The following is a 21,495-nucleotide window of genomic DNA, read 5'->3' as shown; positions in this document are numbered from 1 at the left end:
AAAGGACCGCCTTGCCAAAGGCCAGATCCTGCCCTCTGATGGAATCGAGGGAATAATGCCGCACAAATGTATGCACTGAAGCCCAGGTGGCAGCATCACAGATGTTGCGAATAGGAACACCCCTCTGCAGGGCAGTAGATGCAGCCAAGCCCCTGGTAGAATGGGCCCGCAAGCCAGCCGGAGGGTCCTTGCCCGCCAAGCGGTAACACTCCGAGATGGCCAAAATAATCCAGCGGGACAAAGTCTGTTTCGTCACAGCTTGCCCCAAGCGCTTACCAGCGTAACCAATAAAGAGTTGATCGTCCACTCTGACCCGGGACATGCGAGAAACATAAAAGCTCAAAGCTCTCCTAGGATCAAGCCTATGGAGCCTCTCCTCTTCCTTACCAGGATGCGGAGGAGGATAGAATGCCGGAAGAACAATCTTCTGGGCCAAATGAAATTCCGTCACTACCTTCGGAAGAAAAGAAGGACGAACTCGAAGGACAACCCTGTCCTTGTGAAATACAGTGAAGGGTGGCTTAACAGAAAGTGCCTGTAACTCACTCACTCTGCGAGCGGAAGTAACCGCAACTAAAAACACAGTTTTCAAAGTCAACAGCCTCAAAGGGCAAGAATGTAACGGCTCAAACGGAGCACCCATAAGAAACCTAAGAACAAGGTTCAAATCCCAACCGGGCACCAGGAAAGGCGACGGAGGGAACACATTAGTGAGCCCTTTCAGAAACTGTGAAATTAAAGGGATTTTAAAGTAAGAACATTCTTCAGATGAGCGCTTAAAGATGGACAGCGCCGCCAGGTAACCCTTAACGGTACCCACTTGCAAGCCCCTGTGGGCCAAAGAAAGCAAAAAGGACAGAACCATGGGGATGTCACATGCAAAAGGATCCACATTCTGAACTCTGCACCAGTCGCAGAACTTACGCCAACGGTACAGAGACTTAGTTGCGGGCCTTCGGGCCGAAAGCAACACCTCCATCACGTCTTCAGGGAGGTCCCAATCCTTATACCTCAACCTTTCAGAAGCCAAGCGTGAAGGTTGAGGGATCCGACCTCTGGATGGAGAACCTGACCCCCCTCCCGTGAGAGCAGATCGTCTCGGTAGGGAAGACGACGTGGAGGGCAGATGGACAAGTCGAGAAGGTCCGGGTACCACGTCCTCCGAGCCCACGCCGGAGCAATGAGGATCATCCGGGAACCGAACTTCCGTAACCTCCGCAGCACTTGCGGGATGACGGGGACCGGAGGAAACGCGTACAGCAGCGGGAACGACCACTCCACCACGAACGCGTCTCCTAAGGCTCCTTTTGGAGGAAATTCCCGCGAGCAAAACCTTTCGCACTTCCGGTTGACACTGGAGGCAAAGAGATCCACTTGAGGGGTCCCCCAAAGGGCGAAGATCTCCAGGAGAATCTCCTGAGCCAACTCCCACTCGTGAGAGATCGTGCTCTGCCTGCTCAGGGCGTCCGCCGTCACGTTCTCGACTCCGGCCAGATGAACTGCCGAGATCGAAACTTCCTGCTGGATGGCCCAGAACTCGAGCTGCATCGCCTCCCTGCACAGAGGAAGTGACCCTGCCCCCCCCTTTTTGTTGAGGTAGTGCATGGCCACTGTGTTGTCCGTCAGGATCAGGACATTCTTCCCTCGCACAGTCGGCAGAAAAGCCCTCAGGGCTAGCCTGACGGCCCTCAGCTCCAACAGATTGATATGGAGTCTGGACTCCGACGGAGACCAACGACCGCTGACTGTCAGCCCGTTGGCATGAGCTCCCCATCCCGTGAGGGATGCATCCGACACGATCGTCACCTCCGGCCAGGGAAGCCAAAAAGGAGCCCCCTTCATCAAGTTGCCTTCGACGGCCCACCACAGAAGGTCCCGGGCGACCGAGGGCGGCACCTGAATCGGGTCCGACATCCTGCCGGAGGACTGCGACCATTGCATCTTGAGTGCCCACTGCAAAGATCTCATTCGCAGGCGAGCCTCTGGCACCAGAAGAATGCAGGATGCCATGAGGCCGAGCAACCTCAAGAACTCGAACGCTGGGAGCGTCTGGGCATGCTGAAACTTGCGCACCATCTGCTGAATGTGAAGAGCCCTCACCTGGGGAGGAAAACACTGCCCCAGGGAAGTGTCGAGCACTGCTCCGATGTACTGGAGCCTCTGCGTTGGCGTCAAATGGGACTTCTTTAAATTGAGGGAGAAGCCCAGCCCGTGAAGGGAGTGGCAGGCGACGGACAGATGATCCAGGACCTGCTCGGGAGAGCTCCCCCTGATCAACCAATCGTCCAGGTAGGGGTAGACGTGAATCCCCCCTTGCCTGAGATGCGCTGCCACCACCACCATGAGCTTGGTGAAAACCCTCGGGGCGGAGGTCAAACCGAACGGCAGGACCCGAAACTGAAAGTGCGAGTCGCCAACCGCGAACCTCAGGTACTTCTTGTGCTTGGGATGGATCGGCACATGGAAGTAAGCATCCTTGAGGTCGAGTGACACCAACCAGTCCTGAAGCTGAAGGGCCTGGAGGACTTGAGAGAGAGTAACCATCTTGAACTTGTCCTTCCTGAGGAGTTTGTTCAAACCGCGCAAGTCCATGATGGGTCTCAATCCCCCGTCTTTCTTGGAAATCAAAAAATAAGGGGAATACCATCCCTTGTTCCTCTCCGCTACAGGCACCAGTTCTATGGCGCCTTTCTCCAGCAGGGAGCGGATCCGGACACTTCAAAGAGAGGTTCCCCGGTGGATTGTCGCGAGGCCTGTGCCGAAAGGGAAGACAGTAGCCGTGGGTTATGATCTCCAGAACCCACACATCCGAAGTAATGGCACGCCACTCTACAAGATGCTGCGCCAGCCTTCCCCCAACCGGCGAACCATGGGACAAGGCCTCATGACTGAGTAGGAGCGGCTGCGGCGTTACCTGAGGGCAAAGAGGCAACTGCCCGAGCGGCCTTGGCACCACGGGTACCCTGTCTTCCACCTCTGGTACCCCTGCGCTGGCCCCTTTGACTGCCAGCTCCTCTCGCTCTACCAAAGGACGAGTAATAGCGAAAGGAGCCACCCCTCCACTGCTGTCCCCTAGGACGAAAAGGCGGAGGTTGGCGAACTGCAGCGCCCAACGACTTCGCTGCAGCTTTTGAGGTCTGCAACCTCTCAAGGCTCTCGTCAGCCTTGCTGCCAAAAAGATGTTCACCATCAAAGGGCATGTTGAGGAGCCGGGACTGCACATCAGGAGCAAACCCCGACTTCCGCAACCACGCAAACCTGCGTATCACGGTGCTCGCCGCCATGGACCTACTGACGCATTCAGCTAAGTCCAAACCCGACTGAACGGACTCACACATGGCATCCTTACCATCCTGGACCAAAGCAAGGAAACCATCCCGTTCGTCCCCTTCGGGAATATGTTCAGCCGCTAACGCAACACAGTTCCACAGAGTGTGCGTGAAACGTGACAAGGCACAAAAGGAGTTGGCCGCCTGAAGCGCCATACCACCAGAAGAAAACACCTTCTTCGCCCAGCCATCAAAACGTTTGTCGTCCCTATCAGGAGGGATGGTAGGGTACGACGCCTGCTTTGCCGGGGCCGTGGCCGCCTGCACCACCAAACTTTCCGGAGTGGGGTGCCTGGTCAAGTAGCAGGGGTCGCCACTGGCTGGACGGTATTTCCGCGACAAGGATCTGCCCACTGCCGGGAGACTCTCCGGAGCAGTCCAAGCCGCCGCCACCCTACGCTGTAAAGCCATATGGAATGGCAGAACCGGGTCAGATGGGGGACCAACATCAAGGATGTCCGTCAGATCATCCTGCACAAACTCCCCTGGGGGAGCAGACCATCCCAGATACTCAGACACCCTAGCCATAAGGCGCCGGTATGAGGAATCGGCATGGGAGCCAGGCTCAGGCCGACCAAATTCCACCTCCGGAGAGGTGTCCAGACCACTAGCATCATGCAGCGACTGCCTCAAATCGTCAAATTGACTATGGCCCGAGACAATGTCATCCGGCACCTGATCAGGAACCAGGCCAACCGAATCCTCATCCGCCTCCGAAATATAATCCAAGTGGTGGAAAGGCACCTGAGAGTGCCTGCTCTTAGCCAGAGCCTTCCTAGGGGGTACACCCGAGACACGGGGCACCTCCGACACGAAAGGCGTTGATGGCGTCGAGCGAATCGGCGCCGCCGTCGAGAAAACCGGCAACGGCGCCGAGAGGATCGGCGTCGACGTCGAGGAAATCGGCGTCGACGTCAGATGCAGCGCCTCCAATATCGGCGGCGTCGACACAGCCCTCGAAGCCGGAGCCCCGAGCGTGTCCCTCGACGACCTGAACGTCGACGGCTTCGACGACTTCCTCGGAGCCGGAGCTTCGAGAAAGCCTGTCGACGCCCTCGACGCCTCAGACGTCGATGTCTTCCTCGAAGACATCACAGGTGCACACGGTCTCGATCGCGTCGAGGACCGGGACCTGGAACGGGTACGGCGAGAACGAGCCTCCTTGTCCGAACGGGACCTCTCCCGTGACTCGTGCCGACCACTCTTGCGAGCGGCGTCTCTCGACCTCACACGGCCGACCCCACTCGGGGGCGCGGACGGTTGAGTACCCTGCGACTCAAGAATCGCCAACATTTTCTTCCCGAAGGAAGCCCATTCCTCCGGCGTCGCACGGCTGGTGGGATAACCGACGTGCCGGGCAGAGTCCTCGGAAGAGGACCTGGAAGGCGACCGGTGACGGCGCTTCCGAGAACGCCTCGAAGAGGCAGAGGAGTGGCGAGACCGACTCCTAGAAGAAGACCGACGAGACCTCCGACGATGACGCGGAGAGTCACCCCTCGAATCATCCGTCGAAAGCCCCGCCGACTTCGACTTCCGGGGCTTGGACACCCGACCTACCGACAATTTCTTCTTACGTTCGCGTAAGGCCTTGGAAGTGAGCGACAGGCAGTCGACACAGTCATCCGTGTCGTGGGCCTCCCCGAGGCACCAGAGGCAGGCGTCGTGCGAGTCAGTCACCGACATCTTGGACCCACACACCCCGCACTTCTTGAAGCCCGGACGCGGGGTTGAAGACGAAGTGGAAGACATCGCTGCGAAGGAATATTCACAAACGAACAGGCTCGAAGAACCAGAAAGAACAGAACTCCAAAGAGTCGAGGCTAGAACCGAGAAACACGAAGCAACACGTTCGCGGAAAAAACGGAACTGAGGCTACTGGCGTCGTGCGTCCTACTTATCACATCGGATGACGTCGGACGTCGGAGGAGGTCCTCGACGGCGGCGCATCGACGTCATCGACGCAGGACGCAGACGCCGAAAAAGTTTCCGAAGCAGCACAGCTGTGGTGATTACTGTCATAGATATGGAATACGTCGGAGGACCCAATCCCCTCGAAACTTATTTACTACTTACCAAAGAGTGTCCCAATATATGCTATACGTTTTGAACTAGGCCTTGTTTCTCTCAATATGAGAGTCTGGTGGAAAAGAATGTCACTGTACCGTAATTTCATTATGTTTAAGAAAAATTCACTTTATGCCCAACTGGGAATTAGATTGAGAAATGGTACCACCAAATCGAGGTGGTTGCTGAAATTACAGAGAGAATGTGTAAATTTCCTTGAGGCTATAAATCTCTCGCATGAAACATTGATTTCTAACCATGTGGGTGTGAAAAAAAGGTTGCAATGGTTGGATTGGATGAAGACAATGGAAGTGGTGGGTGCATCTAAGATCTATAAGCAACTACTTTATGAGGGGAAGAAACTAGGTACATTAAAATCTTATCTGATTAAATTCCCAGATCCAGTAAAGAGCAGTTTATCTACGATTTTGATCTAATGTTCTCCTTACGGGGGAAATTTTAGAAATCAGATCTGGATCACGACAACAAATCCACTATGGTTTTTGCCATTGTAGAACGACTATCGAATCACTAAAACATCTACTCTTGGGAGTGTGAAGCAATTGCCCCACAGCGGCTAGCGGCTTTTGATAGATTCGTCCATGACCCCTCTAGGGTTTTCATTGAGACACTATGGTGGAACATGTTGCATGGTAAACTAAATGCACTCAAATTGACTGTGGTGAACTTTCTGACAGAAGTGTGTGGTTTGGTAGCAACAGGTAAAAATATTGTTGAACCTGAACAAGAGCCCTGTTAAACACTGGCGAAAGGACAAATATAATCAATGAGAAACTGTATGATGGGAAAGTTCCAGAAAAATGGCTGATGAGATACTGAATGTGAAATATGATTTATTTTTATTTTTTTTTAGGTCGGTTTTCTTTTGTCATTTTAAGTATTTCTGATTTTACATACTTCGGTACTTTAATGTAAAATGTTTTTAGTTTGTTTTGTAAAGGTTTACTTTGTATAAAGTAAATCTTTTTTCAATTTTTTGAGTTTTCAATTTTTGGAGGTCTAGAACCCGGTCGGCCCTTGTGGGAAAAGGGTCTCTTTCTTTCTCTCCCTCCCTCCCTCCACCTGCCCTCTCTCTCTCCCTCTCTCCTATTCTTTCTTGGTAAACATGTTTCTGCTCTCCAGGGATAAGCAAGGATGCCTGACCAACCTGTTCAAACCTCTCTTATGTAGGGGCAATGATAAAATGAATGAAATTAGTTCTAGGAATGTTGCATTATGCTTTCTTGGTATTTTATTGTTGTGTGACACTGGTTGCAGTTGTCGAAATGTATGAAGGTATGTCCGTTATATGAGGTGGCCATATAAAGGGGGGGGCATGGACAGGTGGATATAAAGGAACATAATACTAGTATGAAAATATCTACAATAAATAAGAATCAAACAATGTAACTTTTTGCCAAATACCCCTACAGGTTTTCTTAGACAAATAAATGTATGAAGGTATGTCCGTTATATGAGGTGGCCATATAAAGGAGGGGGGGGGGCATGGACAGGTGGATATAAAGGAACATAATACTAGTATGAAAATATCTACAATAAATAAGAATCAAACAATGTAACTTTTTGCCAACCACCCCTACAGGTTTTCTTAGACAAATAAAACAGGAAGTACGAATGACATATGATTTACATAAGGGGTTGGGCTTTGATGCCATTTCTGACCTTCAGCATTTAGAGTCGTCTAATATCTGGTACTCCGATATGCGTACTGCGGGAAGGAATGCGATGAATGAAAGCAGTTACGTGTGAGCACTCATCTCGCATGGGTCAGGGGCTACTATGGTTTTTGTTCCACATCCATTCCCAATTATTGAGGCACAATGCCTGGTACATCTTGCTCTATGTAGGATAAAGGACACATTCCAGGCACACAGCGTGCAGTTGAGGAGCATTGATCTAGACCCAGCGCTATGCAATGGCAGTACGAAATACAGCAAGTGTCTACACACATCATATTTTTCCTTGGGCGGTCACTCATATGTCAACAACCAATGGCAGGATACCATAGTGATGTGCCCGGTAGATGGACTGATCGAGTACAGCAAAGTAACAATAGCCCAAGTAGAGACTTTGTGTGCGCAAATATGGTCCCAATACATCAAAAGTCTGACATGGATTGAAACAATGGAGAAGCCAGTGCAAATACATACAGACTTGGAATATGAACTTTGTTTTAGCAACGAAGGAACAGATCCTGTTGGCGCAAACACACAGTGCACCCACACTCTTGTGATCCCCGATATAACGAAAAGTACGGCAGCAGTGATGGATTACTACTCGGTTTGTGACCGACAAGCCTACTTGCACCTCCCATCATCCTGGAGAGACAAGTGTTAACTGGCCACCCTGCACTCAGTAATACTAGTAATCCCAGAATAACACATGAAGGGAAAATAAATGCCTGTCAAGGCCCCAACAGCCACTCCAGCACCTAAAGAAGCAAAAGGAGACTTGCAGATCACACAAGAATTTTGTATGCTGCCAGAAAAAGAACAATTTCAACAGTTTAAAAGAAAGAAGAGATCGAGCTATATCTCAAAAGACTCTTCCACACTGCACAGAGGAATACCTGAGGAGTATCAACTTTTTAGCTATGCAGAGACTTTCTTTTCATCTTTATTGGCTCCTGGAGTACAAGGAGCTGCTAACGCCAAGTGGGTTCAGATCATCCGATGGGAGCTAGTCCAGCTCGCCAATGATATAGAGAATGGGTTCAACGCCACCAAAGTAGAACTCCGTGCATTGAGACTCATGATTATGCAGAACCGCTATATGCTGGATCTGTTAACAGCCATACAAGGAGGAGCGTGTAAAAAGCTGGGAAGCAGCTGCTGCACTTTTGTACCCCCCCGGAGGATGCTGAGAATGGGTCACTATCCCACATCATCGAGGCAGTCCACAATCTAGGTGTTCATATGAAGAAAGAAGGTGGAGTACAGGAAGGTGGAGTACAGAACATGGATTGGCTATTGTTTGCCTTTGATTGGGTCCCGTCATGGCTGGGTGCAGCAGTAAAAATACTGGTGCCTGTTATCGTGTTCTTCCTTGTCCTCTTCTACACGTGCCAATTGGGTCTCCGATGTTGTGTCAATGTAGCACCTATTAGTGCAAAGATGATGGTATCAATTGGGGGTTCTAAAATACCTTGCCATTCAATAAACAGCGAAGCTCAAACTGATATTTTTGGGGTTGTAGATATGTCGGGTGGGGATGAGTTTGTTACTATAGAAGTAACAAAAGGGGGGAATGTTGGGAAGGAACCAGGGTCCTCCCGAACCCCCCAAGCTCTTTAGAGTTAGGCAAGACCACTTCTAGGCGCTATGGACTGGGGGGAGGAGGGGCACCGGGAAGGCTCTCTCATGCAAATATAATCACATATACAGACATAAGCAAACACTGAAGGAGGTAGTTATTGGTTAAATATAAGGGACAATTAACTATTAGCTGAATAGATTTGTAATGGCAAATCGTAGGCATTGTAAAATCTTAAGTGATGTAGAGGAGTCAAGCTCCTTCCCAGAAGGAATGCGGCCTATGGAATCTAATAATAACCACAGGCTCTTGCGCAATGTTTGTCACTATGGCCAGCACTAGCAGCGCAAACAAACTGACCAGCTGTCTACTGTCCATCAAGGGTCCATGCAGGATAAATATAGGAATTACATGTTCTGTGCGACAAAATGCAAAATGGGACAAATTAGAAGTATTAAGTGTGAGGGAACCTACAGGACCCAGATAACATTAGCGGGAGGAGTGAAATATGGATAGTCTTCCTAGTCATTATGAGACCACTGTAGAAGCCAGGACAGTCAGCAAGGAGGAAGAAAGTGATACAGATGTCTTCTCGTTCAGGCAGGTCACAGTTGAAGAAATGTCGACAATTGTCGAAAACCTTAACCCCACCTCATGTAGGGGTGACATTTTCCCTGCATCAATGTTTAAAAAATACTTACCCAGCATAGCCGTCTCCATTACATCTTTCATAAACGGTTTGTTTCATGAAGGGACAGCTCCAGAATGCATCAAGGAACAAAGAAACCTGGATTACCCCCTTACTGAAAATGGATGGGCTTGATTCGCAGGAACCTCTGAACTACCGCCGCATAACCAACATCCCCTTCCTCCTTAAGATCATTGACAAAGGTGCCTGCGTACAATATGATACTTTTGTTGAAGAGAGGGGTCTCCTGTCCAATGGAAAATCCGGATTCAGGAAAAATCATGGTACAGAAACAGCACTGGTGGACGTTAAATCCATGCAAACAGGAAGTGTTGACCAGGGGAAAGCGCCATGTTGATGCTGTTAGATCTGTCCACCTCATTCGATGTTGTTGATCACAACAGGCTGGCGGACAGGCTAATTGAGGTGGGCAGATGTTCGAAATCAGCAGCAAATTGGTTTAGATCCTTCCTGGTACACAGGAGAGCAAGGGTAGTTCTCAGGGACTTTAAGTGAGAAGAACAAGTTACTAACCCATTGTAACATTCTTTCGACTGGATGTTCCTCCGACGTATTCCTTATCTTTGATATTTCCAATACCCAGCTTGCTGCTTTGGAAAAACAAAAGTTCAGTAGAGGGCACTGTGCGACAATGACTGGTCGAGTTGATGTCGCTCAGCGGCTTCTGTCGTGGCGTCGACGTCATCACGGGTATAAGTAGCTTACGCAGCACCCGTTGCTCAGTTCCGTTTTGAAGAGCGAAGTATGTCTTGAGTGGGTAAGTAACTTGTTCTTCGAATGGATTGTGTCCTCCCATGTATTCCTTATCTTTGATACACTCCCAAAGCAGTATACGTAATTTGAAGTTGGGAGTAAAATGGAAGTCACCCAGTATCCACTGAGTGTAGGGACTGCTTTTCCAAACAGTGATTCTGAGTAGAAGAGGAATCCATATTGTAGTATTTTGTAAAGGTGTGTGCAGAGGACCATGTGACCGCTGCACAAATATCTTTTATCAGAACTCCCCACTGTAAAGCAGATGAAGTTGCGATACCCCTGGTCAAGTGAGCCCTTAAATGTTCTGGGGATCCTTACGGGCTAGTTTGTAACATTCTGAAATTGTTCAAATCTATCTAGAGAGGGTTTGTTTGGTGATGGCTAGACCCAATTTATGACCTGTGTAGCCCACAAACAATTGATCATCCTGTTTTAGCTTTAATAATCTGGTAATCTAGAAGCTCAATGCACGCCTCGAGTCGAGTCTGTGATGGCTTTCTTCCTCTTTCCCCGGGTGTGGCAGAGGATAAAAGGATGGTAAGGTTATTTTTTTGGGTGATGTGAAATTCAGAAACAATCTTAGGAAGAAGGTTAGGCTTCACCTTCATTACCACTCTGTCTTTATGAAAAACAGTATGAGGAAGCTTGCCGGATAAAGCTTGTAGATCACTCACCCTTCGGTCAGATGTTATGGCCACTAAGAAAACAGTTTTCAAGGTCAGGAGTCTTAAAAGGCAAGAATGAAGAGGTTCAAAAGGAGGGCCCATTAAACAGTTTAAAACCAAATTGAGGTCCCATAGAGGGACTTGAAAATGAGTTGGAGGATAAACATTAGTCAATCCTTTTAAAAATTGAATAACTAGAGGAATCTTAAAGTAGGAGACTTCCTCAGCAGTATGCTTGAAGATGGAAAGCGCTGCTAGATACCCTTTGATCGTACCAAATCTGGAGCCCCAAATTTGCCATGTGCAACAGAAAAGAGAACACCATCGGTGTACTGCATAAGAAAGGGTCAACATTCTAATCCCTACACCAGCTGCAGAACTTATTCCAATGACAGTGGTATAAGGATTTGGTTGCTGGCCTTCTGGCCAAAAGCAAAATCTCAATTATGTCATCCGGGGGGTCCCAATCTTTGTATCTCAGCCACTCAGAAACCATGCATGAAAGGCTGAGAGTCCTGATATCTGAATGGAGAACCCGACCCTCCTCTCGCAAGAGAAGGTCCACTCTTTGTGGAAGACGAATCGGAGGGCAGATGGACATGTCCAGAACGTCCGGGTACCATGTCCTACTGGCCCAGACCGGGGCAATTAGGATCACGGTTTTACTGAACCTCCTCAACCTCATGATTACATGAGGAATGGCGGGGACTGGAGGAAATTCCCAGTCCACCACAAACGCGTCCCCTAACGCTCCTCTCGGGGGAAATTCCCTTGAGCAGTGCCGCTCGCACTTCCTGTTGGCATAGATCTCGAATAGATCCACTTGAGGGGTTTCCCAAAGGGTAAAGCTCTCGTGAAGGACTTCCTGAGCTAGTTCCCACTCGTGGGCGATTGAGTTCTGCCTGCTCAGAGCATCCGCTGTTGAGTTCTTCTCTCTGGCTAGATGAACTGCTGATAGAGAGATTCCTTCTTGTATTGCCCAGAACCAGAGCTGCATTGCCTCTCTGCAAAGTGGTAGTGACCCTACACATCCTCTCTTGTTGAGGTGGTACATGGCCACTGTGTTGTCTGTCATTATCAGGACATTCTTTCCCCGTAGAGTGGGCAGAAAAGCCTTCAGCGCTAGTCTGATCGTTCTCAGCTCTAAAAGGTTGATGTGCAGTTTGGACTTTGAAGGAGACAAACGACAGCTGATGGTTAAATCGTTGGTATGGACTCCCCACCCTGTGAATGAGGCGTTCGTCACTACTGTTATCTCTGGCCATGGTTGCCAAAACGCTTTTCCTTTCAAGATGTTCTCCGAACAGGTCCACCACTGAAGATCCAGTGCAACTCTGCTTGGGATTTGTAGATCTGATATCCTTACTGATAATAGTGACCACTAGAGAGATCTCATTCTCAGGCGAGCCTCTGACACCAGAAAAATGCAGGATGCCATGAGGCCGAGCAAACTTAGGAAGGAAGATGCTGGGCATTCTGGAATTTTGTCACCATCTGCAGAATGTCTTGAGCTCTCACCTCTGGTGGCAAGGCTTTTCCCAGGGATGCATCCAGGACTGCTCCGATGAACTGGAGCCTTTGTGAAGGTATCATATGGGACTTCTTGAAGTTGAGGGAGAACCCCAGCCTGTGGAGGAAGTGGCAAGTATATCCAAGATCATCTAGGGCTTGTTCTGGGGAACTGGCACTGATCAGCCAATCGTCCAGGCAGTGGTAGACGTGAATCCCCCCTCTCCTAAGACTAGCTGCCACAACCGCCATTAGCTTGGTGAAGACCCTCGGGCAGAGGTTAGCCCAAATGGCAGAACCAGATACCGATAGTGAGAGTTGCCAACGGCGAACCTCAGGTACTGTCTGTTCTTGTGATGAATCGGCACATGAAAGTAAGCATCCTGAAGGTCCAATGAAACATCCGATCCTGGAGCTGGAGGGTCTGAACGATCTGAGAAAAGGTCACCATTTTGAACTTGTCCTTCCTGAGGCACTCGTTCAAGTCTCATAAGTCCAAGATGGGTCTCAATCCTCCGTCATTTGGAATTAGAAAGTAAGGGGAATAGCAACCCTTGTTCCTCTCCGCTACCAGTACTGGTTCTATAGCAACTTTCTCCAGCAGGAATAAAATCTACTGCATAAGGAGCGGATCCGGAACCATCAAAGGGTTGTTCCCCGGTGGATGACTGAGGTTTTTGCAGGAAAGGTAGGCAGTAACCTAGGGCAACTGTTTCCAGTGCCCAAGCATCTGAAGTAATAGCCTGCCATTCTGTCAGATGCTGTGACAACCTGCCTCCTACTGCAGTGTTGTGATGGAAGACCTCAGAGAGAATTTGAAGCGGCTGAAGCAGTGGCATAAGGGGGGCCTCTTTGAGCTGGCTGTCCTCTGCCTTTTCAGAATGCGGAATCATAGTAAAAGAACCTACCACTCCAGGGCGCACCCGAGGGGCGGTTCAGAGTTTGGCGTATTGCAGCTCCAAGGAATTTGGCAGCCGCCTTGAAAGTTTGCAGCTTCTCCAAACTTTCATCAGCTTTGCTCCCAAATAGATGTGTGCCATGAAAGGGCATGTTGAGAAGTCTGGATTGAACATCTGGTGCAAATCCTGACTTCCACGATTACTTTACTAGCTGTCATGGCTCTGCTGATGCTGTCAACAGAGTCGAGACCGGTCTGGAGGGATTCGCACATAGCGTCCTTTCCATCCTTGACAATGTTCAAGAAACCATCTCGTTCCTCCTCTTCGGGGATATGGTCAGCCGCCATTGAAAAACAGCCCTAAAGGGTGTGAGTCCTGCAGATGTTTTATTTTTTATTTTTCAGAAATGATTTCTTCTGGGACAGAAGGTGTCCCATATTCCAGACCAAATGGTCTGTCATCAGATGAGTCTTCTGCCTCATCATAGATTGTGGAAAGAGTCTTATAATATTCTGATCGAGGTTGTGGTGTGTAAATCCTCTCCAAAAGGTGGAAAAGAAGAAGAGGAGGGTGTTATAGATGTCGTGAATGTTGAAATAGTCGAAGAGGTCGACGGCTTCGACAAAACTGTTGACAGCTTTGATTTACCCAAAGACGTCGATGTCTTCGACCCGAGTCTTAGAATCATCGAGGGAATTGAAACGTACAGCGTCAAGGAGGTTGGTGCTTGAGGCGTCGATGACCCCTCCTTCTATTTTGGCACTGATGGCGTTGATGACGCACCCTTTGATTTTGTTGTATGGGTTTCTTTCTGCATCAATGACGATTGTTTGTACGTGACAGAGGTTTTCACTCGACGGAATAGTTCTCTCTCGAGGAGTTCCACAGCCGAGGTCGAAGACACACAGCTTCTGTGCTTCCCAGGTGTTTTACCTGGGATATCGCCTCTAGGTGCTTCTGAGGGGGGCAAGGCGGCGTTCTCGAAGACCTTTAACATACTTAATCTGAATTCTTCCCATTGAGCTGGGGTACTATGTTTCGTGGGACAGACAACCCTTTCGGGTGATCTTGAAGAGGAAGAAGTGGAGGGCGATCTATGGCGCCTCTTTTTGCCATGCCTCGAAGACGAGGAATGATGCGATCCACTTCGTGAACGACAGCAGGAGTGTTTTGGTTTTCTATGATGATAGAGACAACGGCCTCGACTCGTCAGATGACTTGCGTTTAGACGGGGTAACAGATTTTGGAGTCCTACCTCTTCCCAACTTTCCTCTGTGCTCCCTCAAGACCTTGGCTGTCATAGACATACATCCGTCTCACTCTGAATACGGGTGTTCTGCCCCTAGGACCTTTGCGGTCGCAGCAACCGGATCAGGGAGTAGATGGAGCTGATGAGGAAGCCATCTCGTCGAAACTCGAAGGTTCTATCACAGGAAAAATTCAAAGAAATTTGAAAATCTCACGGAACTGAGCATTACGTTACCGAAGCTGTGAAGCGCGGAAAAACAGAACTGAGCAACTGACGCTGCGTGAGTTACTTATACCCATGATGACGTTGATGCCGCAATGGAAGCCCCAGAGCGACATCAACTCGACCAGTTATTGGTGCACAGTGCCCACTACTGAAAAAGAAAATCCGAAGCAGCAAGCTGGATATTGGAAATACCAAAGATAGGGAATACATGGGAGGATACAATCCATTCAAAGAGGCTGTTCTTAGTTGTGGCATTCCTCAAGGTTCAAGCGTGTCCCCACTGTTTTATAACATCTACTCTAAGCCCTGTTTGGATCTCCTAGATGGTCTGGGTGTCAAATATGCAAATTATACAGACACCCAGATTGTCTTGGAACTAACAGGTTCTTATAAGGTGGACTCCTTGCTGGTCGCCGGAGTCTTCAACACCATTAAAACCTGGATGAGAGACTATTTCTTGCTACTAAATGACAAGACGGCGGAGATCCTGATTGTTGGCAGTGTGGTTAAACTCAAGACCCTTGACCCCCAATACAAAGCATTCCTAGTTGGAGGTGCCACCATCCAGGTCTCCAGTTACCTCAAGACACTGGGAATGATCCTTGACAGTAACCTAACTTTTGAAAAACAGGTTGCCAACATAAGCTCCAGTTGTACGTATACAACCCATTTATTGTGGCAGATTCGACCATACCTCTCAGAAGTTCTAGCTCTAATAGCAACAGCGACTATTAACTCGAAGCTCGACTATTGAAACGGCTTATTGGTTGGAAACACAGTGGCCAATGTAAAAAAATTGCAGATAATCCAGAATGGAGCCGTTAGAGCAGTGTATGCTTTAGGACGTAGGGGCCATGTATCCAACACTCAGAGGAAGCTGCATTGGCTCCCCGTTCGTCAAAGGGTTCAGTTCAAATCATCCTGCCTAGAATACAAGTGTCTGGCAGGTACAGCCCCCAGGTATCTTCAGTCACGTATCAAAAGACTGCCTCAAAGACAGACTGCGTTCTAACGATAGGGACCTTCTATCACAACCACGCTTCAAACTGAAGACATGCAGTGACCTGAGTTTTGATGCCTGGGGACCTAGAATCTGGAAAAATCTCCCTGTATCCATTAGACAACTGCTGTCGTCTACTCAATTTAGGAGAGCCCTTAAGACCCACCTCTTTGATGGCGGCAGTATCTAGGTTCTCTTCTCTTATCCCACCCATTGACTGGATAGTTCCCTCAGAGTAACTCTGCTACCTGTTTTTTGTTTGTACTGTCTGTTGAGCGCTCAGAGGCCTACGGGCGGTTTGGTGCCTTACAGAAATCTATTAGAATAGAATAGATAGAATGAATGAAAATTGTTTATAAAAATGTTTAGTTTTTCCTTGAGCTAGGCCTCAAGGTTTGTAAAAGTCTGCAGAGCTGCAGTGTGTTTTTGCATAAGGTAGCAAAATGTAGAACAGCATGCTCTGACCTAACCGCTGACAACAATGAAAAGAAGGCTTAGGAGCATTCCTTATTAAGGAAGGACGGACGGATTGGGATGAAGCCATGATACATATCTAATGAGGCCACCATGGCAAGGCAGGACTATATAAACCCCTGCGTGAAACCACTTTGGCATGAATGAACAGAAGAGGGACAGGAGAAGACCGTTCAGGCCTGATAGTCCTTTGCTACCATCCTCATTTTGTATGATTAAACTTGTTATCCTTATAAGATCGCTATTTATTCTGATGTGAGCGTAATTAAGGACACCCTTACGTCTAGAATCCCTTATGGATTTTCTAACCGAGCCCCACACTACCACTTTTGTTAGTAACTACCTGAGGTTTTGGTAATGTGCTTTCAAACATTCTACCTGACTCAGTCCCTTCTGTGCTCTGCAGTATCCAACTCCACCCAACTTCTCCCTACCTCTTCCTTCTCTGTCCCTCAAATGTCCTTCTCCCCTTCAACTACCGACCTCCACCCCCTGATATTACTACGCTCTCCTGCACTCTACTACTCCCTACTCCACTGTAATACTACCCCCCACCTTCAGGTTTGTGTTATGGGGCTGCAGTGTGGTTATCCCAAAGGTAAGTAGTGCAGTCATGCAGAGAGCTTCAAGTTATATTACAAGTCCCTGATGGGCTAGGTCTATTACATGTGTTCTGCGGCTCTGCGTGCCGAGGCTGGGGAGCATTGTGTGGCAAATGGAAAAGCCGCACCAGCTCTTCGTTTCCTCCTACACTGGTGCTCTTTAGCCACACTGGCTCTGCGTGCCAACGCTGGGAAGCGTCATGCAGTGCCTGTGCAAGCCACATGGGCTCTCCAGTTGCTCCTTCGCTGGCGCTCTCTATGCGTGTTGGCTTTACGACTCAGTCCATTTCAAGTAATAAGTGAGGTGCTGATGGGTTGTCATCCTGCGGGTGGTCTCCCTGCACTGCTATTGCTTCCCCAGTGCTATGGAAACGAGAGAAAAGTTGGGCAGTACTTTCTCCGTGAGGTATGGGGTGATGCAGGTTAGTACTGGACACGTAAAGACAGGCACTTAGTGATTTCAAATTGGACGCTGACGGGAGAGCACTGTAACTGACACTCTCCTGCCCCTCGACACTGACTCAAGGAATTACCATATGAAACACCCTCTCCGGTCGTGAAGAGTCGAAAGGATTGGGCGCCATAAATAGGTGGAAAAGGACGAGCCAGACATTGGAGGCGAAATCAGAAGGACTGGGGCGCTTCCAATTAAGGAAGAGTGCGCCGGCAGCATTGAGGCGTCTCCCGAGGAACCGGTTTGTCTCAGTGGAGACAGGCCCAGGAGGCCTACAGGCGAAAGAAGCAATCTGGAGGTGGAGCGAGAGGCCATGCGCAGAGCGAGGCGGGACAATGGTTGAGCTCCCGAGGAGGGGGGCCCTCCGTGCCAAAGGAGAAGGGAACCACCTGCAGGTGAGGAGGGGTTTGGAGAGCAATAGGGACGGAATGCGGGGCAGCAAGGGAGTGAAAGAATCCAGTGCTACAACAGGGAAGGCTCAGACAGGATATCCCTTGGCATCGGAGATCTGGGTGTGGATGCGGTCACCTTCAGGGGGAATACAGGGCAACCGGAGAGAGAGCACCGAGGGACAGGCGATCGGGGTGCAGCACTACCTCCTCACCACCCCCCTGTCAGAAGGGAACCTTCAAATACCGTTGAGCAATTCCTTTAGGAGCAAGGTACAGAGGTGAATCCAGGAGAAACCCGGGGCTGCATTGGTGGTTGGTCCAAAGTGGAGGCTGGAGGAGGGGAGCTAATAGGATGCCTCTACATAGCATGCAAAGCAAAAGCCCCAGTGTCTGCGCAAGGACAAGAATCAGGCTGCCACTCCGGAGTCTGAGCACCTAGGACTCTAGAGCCAACGAGTGCAATAGGCAGCTTAAACCAGAACGAGGAGAAGCGAATGAGGAACACATTGGGGAGGAGGAAGGTCAGGAGGTTGCGTAAGTGCCCAACTCCACTTCGGTTCATCTCCCTGCTCCGGATCCTAAATCTATCACCAGCTCACCCAATCTTCCTGGTCTCCTTGTCATAACACTCAAATTAAAAGGGGCCTGTCACTAAGCCTAGTGACTGGCACTCGAGCCGTCTGTAGGTTGTCCATGCATGCTTGTTCCTCATCCCCTTGCTCCTAGACATCTGGGGTTACTTTTCCTCTCATCTTGCCTGGCGCTCTACCTGCACCTCTCCCAAGGCAGTTATAGGATGTTCTCTCTCTTGCTCCTTCATTCCCTTCCTAGCCACCAGATTCACCTGTTATGCTCTCCTTAGCTCTGCAGGAACACCTGGGAACCTCTTCTCTCGGGAACCGGTGTCGGGCCTCCGGTGTTGGGCCTCCGGTGTTGGGCTCTCTGGGGAACATCTGGAGCCTCAGGTGTGATTCTTGTTTAAATGGAAGTGAAGCTCTCCATCCTGCTGTCTCTCTAGCAGGGGAGCAGTAACGTGCAACCAGACCTGCTGCAGCGTGGATTTATGTCTTTTGAATGAAGAGTACAGTTTCTGCTCAATTGCAGCAAAGTCTATTGTGTGCGTTTCAGTAGTCCGTTTCTTCACACCCACTCTCCTTCTCGTACTTTGTATCTGTGTAAAGTCTATGCTGTGCAATGCTGCCTCTCCGTGCGCGTTGCTCTTTCAGAGGCAATGCCTCCTTGGGACAAGTGCACTGGCCGCATGTGTTGCTGTAGAATGCTGCCCTTATTGCATGCGTTAGGTGCTTTCTGGAATGCTTATGCAATGCCTTCCCGGCGCGTGCTAATGGATTCCCTTACTGAGCTTTCTTGTTTGTTTCTCCAACAGGATTGGGTGAGTTGCGGCGACGAGGGAGCCCATGCAACGACGAGGAAGTCCGCAGACTGTTGCTGAACAGGATTCTCACAGGATTACAGCAAGGCGAATGTTGCAGGGGTCGTGGGTTGGGTCATTTGTAAAAGTATTCCAAATAATTGCTGTTTTCTTGTTTCTTCCTTGCAGGTCACAGCAGCAATGCCGGTGAGTGTTACGCTGCATGAGCAGAATTACACGAAGCAGAGATTGCCTGCCTAGGTGTGGCATTTATAGGCAGCCACACCCAAAAAGCAAGACTGCAGCATGCTAATGCTGCTTAGACTAGTCCTCCTCCATGTTGGAGCAACAGGAAGTAGCTGAGCTCCTATTAATCCAATGGGAGATGAATGTGGCACCAGGCTCGCCAAGCTTGAACCAAATTCCCCTTCTTGCTCTTTCTTAGATTGGCACAGGGCACAGAGTGATGTTTTAGGGATACATGTGGTCGAGGAGACCCTGGGCTGTGTGTCCCTGTGTATGTTGCTGGATTGAAACAGGGGTAGGGGACGAGTAGTTGTGACATCACCTTCCTCATTCTGCAACATCCCCACTTCTTTGTTCTTAAGTCTCGCACTTTTCCTATTCCTGTACGTTGATTTCTTCCATCCTCTCCTGCTATCATCATCACCTGTGCTTCTACCTACTGTTGCAGTATCTACTGCATCACCTCCTACTGCGCCTTCACTTTCTCCAACCTCCTTTGCTTTACCACCGCCTCCTGCATCTTCAATTTCTCGAGCCGCTCTCATTTCATTACCTCTGCCTGCCTCTATCTTTTCCAACTGCTCCTGTTTCACTACCTTCTCTGGCACATTCACCAACTCGGCTTGCTTCACCACTTCCACCGGCCCATTCACCATCCCTGCCGGCTTAACCACCTGCACCATCCCCAAACCTGCTCTCTTTACCACCTCCACCTGCCTCTTTACTTTTTCCAGGTTCTCCTGATTTAACTACCTCCACCTGTACCTTAACATTTTTCAGCCTTGCCTGCTACAACCGCCCCTAACCTGCAGTTTCCGCAACTTCTGCCACGTCAACACCTCCTTTTACACCTTCACCAACCTGTACTGCTTACCCACTTTCACTTCCTGCAACTGCTCCTCCTTCACCACCTCCTATTGTCTCTCCATTTCCTCTATTGCTCTGCTCCATTTCACACTGCTACTCCAAGTTCTCTCCTACCTATCTCCCAGAGTGGGTTTTTCATAGTGGCATTCCTTCCCCCTAGGCCGGGCTATTCCAAATGCTTTGCAGTTTTCTATGAGTTCAAATCTGCTTAATTCCTTTGAGCTGTTGTATTCTGTAAACCAAGGATCTGCATGGCCAGCCCTTTAACTTGGATTTGTTGGAATTGTGCATGAGTGAAAGGAAGAGCATGAGAGATGTGAGAATCCAACAGAACTCATGCCGTCGCCTGCTCACTAACTGCGGCAGCAGTGAACCACTCTGGAGCTTGGTTAACTTTGTAATGTCATGGTAATAGTGCAAATAACAAGGGGCCGGACTTCAAGGGCCCGCAGATGTATCTAAAGTATTTTGGGTGTGATTTATTTTAAAGGTGCAGTAGCAATTGTTTGCACAATGTGGCGGTACCCTGCCTGATGCACCAGTATTAAAGGTATCTGGGAATTCGCCCAATTCAACCACTGAGATCCACATCATATAATGGGTAGTGGGGACCAGCACCCTGAGTCGTCCCTCACATACCCACAGAGCTAGACAAGGGATCTCCCAAGAATTCAATAAAACCAGGATGGGAAGCAGAAAACCCAAACCTAAGGGAGCAAGAAAAACAAAAGAAATGCAGGGACACAAACTTCCAGACTGACTTCAAAATTGACAATTACTTCCGGGCAGGAACCCTCGCTGAGAAATCTTCTGTTGAACCTGGCAACCTACTGTTTTTGGAGCCAAGAGACTTATTTGTTGGACATTTTGTGTGGTGGCATTTTGACTATGAACCCACAGTTCATTAATTACCAGAGGGGCAATGATTCTACTACTGGACGTAACAGCTACGGGAAGTGTTTCCGAGAAGGAGAGATACTAAACCCAGCCATTTGGGGATTCAGCTAGGAGAAACCAAGATTGGGAATCCCTCCAAGTCAAAGGAGGTGAATCCCTAGGTGTTAAGAGAGAGGCTGTGTCTAATTTCTATAATTAATTAGGATGCTATTTTATGCCCATCTTGAATAATCACTTAATTCGCATCCTGTGTCTGAGTGATGTTGATCTTGACCAGTTCTACAGATCCTGAACAGTTTTACAGCATTAATAGCAAAATGTATATTTGGCTTCTAATGCTGTAAAAAGACTAGAACATGGTGAAGTCAAAAACAAACTTTACAGTTGCGAGCAGCCTACTCCACATCCCATGTTCTGGGAGGGTGTACAGTTAAAGGGTCGACAGTTAAAGGATCGACAGGTGTAGGGTCGACTCAATTTGGTCGAATTGCAATAGGGTCGAATGGTCAAAGG

The 21,495-nt window shown here is 49.1% G+C and overlaps 1 protein-coding gene across 4 annotated transcripts in view; it reads right to left on the bottom strand.

Moving 5' to 3' along the window:
• The window catches only part of ATAD2B (ATPase family AAA domain containing 2B), a 3,113,054-nt gene that overhangs the window by 434,864 nt on the left and 2,656,695 nt on the right, over positions 1 to 21,495 (bottom strand). The gene's annotated exons all lie outside the window — the stretch shown is intronic.

Source organism: Ambystoma mexicanum, chromosome 4p (genome assembly GCF_040938575.1).
Source record: "Ambystoma mexicanum isolate Mex_15411 chromosome 4p, UKY_AmexF1_1, whole genome shotgun sequence".
Taxonomy (NCBI): Eukaryota; Metazoa; Chordata; class Amphibia; order Caudata; family Ambystomatidae; genus Ambystoma; species Ambystoma mexicanum.
The sequence above is the reverse complement of the archived record's forward strand: the minus strand, read 5'-3'. Positions and strand labels throughout refer to the sequence as shown.